At 45.0% G+C, this 5178-nt stretch overlaps 1 pseudogene; it reads right to left on the bottom strand.

Moving 5' to 3' along the window:
* Positions 1 to 3544: 3544 nt before the first annotated feature.
* LOC141269756 (5S ribosomal RNA) lies at positions 3545 to 3664 on the bottom strand (annotated as a pseudogene).
* Positions 3665 to 5178: the final 1514 nt, after the last annotated feature.

The following is a 5178-nucleotide window of genomic DNA, read 5'->3' as shown; positions in this document are numbered from 1 at the left end:
GCTGGTGTTTCTAGCCTGGGAGGGGGCCAATATTCATGGCTCCCTTCCTGGGCTATTAATATCAGCCCCCAGCTGTCTGCCTAGCCTTTGCTAGCTATTAAATTAGGGGGGACCCCACGTCATTTTTTTGGGGTGGTCCCCCATTTTAATAGCTAGTAAAGGCTATGTATTCAGCTGGGGGCTGATATTAGTAGCCTGGGAAGCTCCGTGGGTATTAACCCCTTCCCAGGCTTCAAACATCTGCCCCAGCTGTCTGCTTAACCTCCGCTAGAGCCTAAAATTAAGGGGAACCCCACGCCAATTTTTTTAATAATAAATCCTTTATTTTAATACTAAATGACAAGTACAGTAACCAACACTATCACTGTACTTCATATATATGTGACTGACATGTTTTCTATCTATCTATGTGTGAAGCTCTATTCTGTCTGTTATAAATTGTCGGGTACAGATGCTGAATTGCCGGCCGGCTTTCTTAAAGAGACGGTGCATGAAAACACTATTATGTTTTTTAATAAATCCTTTACACTAAATGACAAGTACAGTAAGCAACACTGTCACTGTACTTCATATATATGTGACTGACATGTTTCTATCTATCTAATCTATGTGTGATTCTCTATTCCTTCTATTCTAAATTGTCGGGTACAGATGCTGAATTGCCGGCCGGCTTTTTTAAAGAGACGGTGCATGAAAACACTATTATTTTTTTTGATAAATCCTTTACGCTAAATGACAAGTACAGTAAGCAGCACTTTCACTGTACTTCGTATATATGTGGCTGACATGTTTCTATCTATCTAATCTATGTGTGAAGCTCTATTCTTTCGGTTCTAAATTGTCGGGTACCGGTGTATGCCGCTGCTGAATTGCCGGCTTTTCATGTTTCACTGTTGGCACTGTTCCCATCGATTTGGGCAATCACTGTAATGCCACAACCACCATGACTGCGGCATTACAGTGAGTGGCAGACAATCCCTGCATGATTGGTGCTCTAAATAGCACCAGACATGCAGGACACGCTTTTGGTGCACGAACAGTTATCGAACATAACCTCGAACAGCCGAATTTTTTGCAAATCGTTCGGGTTCGTCGAACAACTCGAACACCGCCCAAAACAGCTCGAATTTGAGATTGGCGAACAGTTCTAGTCGAACACCGCTCATCTCTAGTTATAATAGACTGTGTCCATTACATACAATACAATTCACACCACTGATCACCAGGACGGCAGAGGACGATGATCCTATATGTACTGTGTTGTGTTCAAGTTTCATCACGTTCCACTGGTTTCTTATCACCTGCAACGCTTCAATGAAAGCTGGTGAACAGGTAATACCTGGCATATGTGTCCTGTATATAAAGGACTGAGTACTGGTTATGGTGCTATATAAAGCAGGAAAGTGTCAAGTTAACCCTTGCTTTACTGACCAAAGACGTCACATCTGTTCCAAAAGTGACACGAGACCAGTGCGGACACACGAAAGATTCCAAAGACGATCCAACGTAAGTCCAGGTGACACTGCACAGATATTAAAGCTACATTTCATCCATGGACTTTGTTTTCTTATCAACTGACACACATGATCTTTCTAATAAAGAGTACAGTTTATGGACTGAACAATAATGAACACAATTATGGACTGTACAATATCTACATGCTGTAATTTATTTCAAAGGAGTTTTCATCTAAAGACTGTGTTATAAAAGAACCAAGAAGATGACGACCCGATGACATCAGATGATGAAGATTGAACCCGCGATTGCTTCAATTTAGATATAGGGAAGTATAATTATACATATTAAATGAATATTAGTCACGGCTTACCATAACATGAATTCACATCATTATATAACAATAATCCGATATTGATACTATTATTACTATTATTATTATAATGGAAATTTAATGATATTGCCAAGGAAGAAGGAAAGAAAAAATGATTGATGAATGTATCTTCTTTTGAGATATTTTAGTTAAAGTCCTTTCATTCTCAAAAAAGGGAGAAATGTTAAATGGTTAATTATGGAAATTCATTTGGAATGTTAATCGATAATCATTTTTCTGAGTTCCATGCCTCAGCCATCGTGTCTAGTTGACATGCGCTATTTGTGTGTGTATTTTTGGTTCACTACCATATGTAGAACAGGTGTCCATACAACTGGCTATAAAAGCCCATGGTACAGAAAGGGGGGGCTCTCTTGCTCTGCCCACCCCACAAGACACAGAATCTTCATGCTGAGAAGCAGATGACATGTAGGCCTTGACACATGCTGGACAAAGACATGATTTACCAGCCAGGATCCAAGGAAAGATGGGTGAATCTCAACAATTAAGCTAATTATGGACAAATGGACAATTACTTTATAACTAATTATTGTATGTACCTTCTGCAATCTGATTCTTTTTAATGGACAATCCAAGAATAAATAGATACATTTTTTTATAAGAATATCGTGATATTGATACTTTGAGAAGTCCTCAGTAGAAAAAAATAATACAGGAAGAGTATTATTTTACAGCCTCCCATCCAAGCACTAACCAGGCCTGACCCTGCTTAACTTCCAAGATCAGATGAGATGGCGCGTGTTCAGGGTGGTGTGGCCGTAGGCAGAGACAAGCCTCTCACTTGCTGCTTTTCTACTTTGACGTCTGGCTGCCGGCTGCCCTTTCCAGTGCTCAGCAAGACCAGGTCCTCTTGTGCTTTCCCTTCTCTTCAATTTTTTTGCTGGCTCCTTAAAAGGTCTTTTAGACACAACGCCCCACTCAGAGCCGCTGAGCTCAGTGATCGGCTGCAGCGCTGTTGACGGAACGTCAGCTTCACGGCCAATGCCACAGGCCGGGAGCAGAGGCGAGACTCACCGGTAGACCCGGGTAGGGTGAGTAGAGCGCGGTTAGTTGCTTTCTAATAGCCTGCAGCCGGGGATTAACTTTTAATGAAAGGGAACAATCCCTTTGACTGTCTGCAGCGCGCCACACCTAGGAAACGCACTCTCACACACAAGCCAGCATGCACACGTGCTCGCACCTGACAACACCCCCTATCTGCCTCTACAACCTCTCCGTCACCATGCGTCAGACTCTCCTGCCTGTTTTATGATTTCAGGTCCCTAGCAGGAATCACCCCCCCCTCCCCAATTCCTTCCGCACCTTGCTTGCACTGAGGTTAGCTCTTTGTCAGCCATCTGGCTTGGTTACACAAGCTTCTTTGCAGAGAAACATGTTACTTCTGCTGGCCCTCGCTAGGCGGCCAGCATCCAAAACCTTCCCTGGGCACCTGCTGAAAGCCTGGCCCCTTCACGGCCCCGGATGCTTTTAATGCCATCATTTCCACACGGCAAGCTGCGGAGTCAAAAAACACTCCTAGCCGTGGCAAGGAGCTCGGTGTCAGACCTGCGTGAAGGCGGCGGGGTAGCGTACTTAGCTGCTAACTGGCTCAGAGGCCTTGGGGCTTCCATCATCTAAGTTACTTAAGGTCGGTGCCCGGCAAGGCGCCGTTCCATGCTAGCCGAGCTGGGCAGTAGGGCAAAACGTCATCAAAATGGTCTACAGCACACGGTGTTCCCAGGAGGTCTCCTATCCAAGTACTGTCCAAGCCCAGCCCTGCTTTGCTTCCAAAATCAGACAAGATCAGGCGTATCCAAGGTGGTATGGCCAGTAGACGCTGCTCCATCCATCGCCCGGCAAGCCTTTCTCAGGATCGCTTGGTGGCGAGCAATCTGGCCGTGACTCGGCGGGCTCCGAAGGGTCCATGCAAAGGCTGTGCCGTCCCTACAGGTGTGGCTTGTTTAGCAGTGATTCACCCGCCGCATCAGGTGTCTTCAAAAATGTCTCGGCACAGGGTCTCCTGCAGGCTAAACCCTTCATTGCGGTAATGTGACAGAAAGAGCAAGCTGGACCCGTAACTTGGGGGCGGAGCGAGACGTCCAGTGGTGAATGAAGGAAGAGGGTGAGATGGTTGCCAATGACTTTGAGCTGCTCTTCAGGGGGGAGGGTCGTGTTGCCTGCAAAGGTCTTCTGCTTGGGGTTACCGGTGGTTGCCTCCAGCCACGCGGGAGACGCTGGTCCTGGTGAAAAGGAGCCTAGTATTAAAAGTAAAGAAGCAACAATGCTGGAGGCCCACGGTGATCAGAAGTAGAGATGAGGGTTGTTCTACTCGAACTGTTCGCCAATCTCAAATTCGAGCTGTTTTGGGCGGTGTTCGAGCCGTTCGGCGAACACGAACAATTTGAGAAAAATTCGGCTGTTCGAGGTTATGTTCGATAACTGTTCGTGCACCAAAATCATAACTGGATTTTTTCTCAGTAATGATGAAAATTAATGTTAATACGCAGTTTGAGTGTACAGCGGGGTGGGGGGAGGGGCAGGGGATGGATCTCTGCAGGAACAATGAAGATCTCCATTTTTTTTTCTCTTTCCCGCATTTACAGTGGGGAGGTGCAATCTGTCAGCCTATCAGCAGCGCACACACGGAGCGAAGTGCTTTTTTTCACACAAGCAAGGGCATGTGTCATTGGCAGTGTATGTCACATGTCCTTGCCCTATAAGACCAAGCCATTTTCCCCGTCGCCACCATTTTCTCACTGCTGCAGCTGCGTGTTAGACGGCACCGCTGTTGCTGTGTGCGCTATACCTTGTTAATTTCAAGCCAATTTTCGCACAAATATACAGATAGCTTGGGAGTAGGGAATACTTGTGATTGCAGTCCTTTTAAGGACTAGGTTACAGCATTTCCTACGACTTTTATCAGGCAGGTCTGTGCTCTTAAATAGATAGGTTGTGGGAGTAAAGACTAATTGTAATTGGAGTCCTTTTCAGGACTAGGTTACATCAGTTCCTATCAGTTTTTGCCAGGCAGGTCTGTGCCAGTGCTGTGCAAGTTTTTTTCACAGCATTTGGCTGAATCTAGCAAAGCTAATCCTTTTTGGCCTATTACAGAGTGTGTTAGTCAGTGGAGTAGCCTATCTGTGTTGCAAGATATACCACCTGTGTATAGAATACCAATTTTTTTACTGCACCTAGTGAAGTAAAATCTTTTGGGCATAGAATCATTCTATTAGTCCATCTATACTGACCTCCATCAGGTTGCAAACTGAATCTAATTTTTTTCTGCATCTAGCTCTGAAAAAATATTTGGCCTTCTAGCAGTGTGTGGGACTTGTTCTATTAGTCCACCT

This window comes from Phyllobates terribilis, unplaced genomic scaffold (genome assembly GCF_046119375.1).
Source record: "Phyllobates terribilis strain yellow unplaced genomic scaffold, ASM4611937v1 Scaffold_4__5_contigs__length_816908805, whole genome shotgun sequence".
Taxonomy (NCBI): Eukaryota; Metazoa; Chordata; class Amphibia; order Anura; family Dendrobatidae; genus Phyllobates; species Phyllobates terribilis.
The sequence above is the reverse complement of the archived record's forward strand: the minus strand, read 5'-3'. Positions and strand labels throughout refer to the sequence as shown.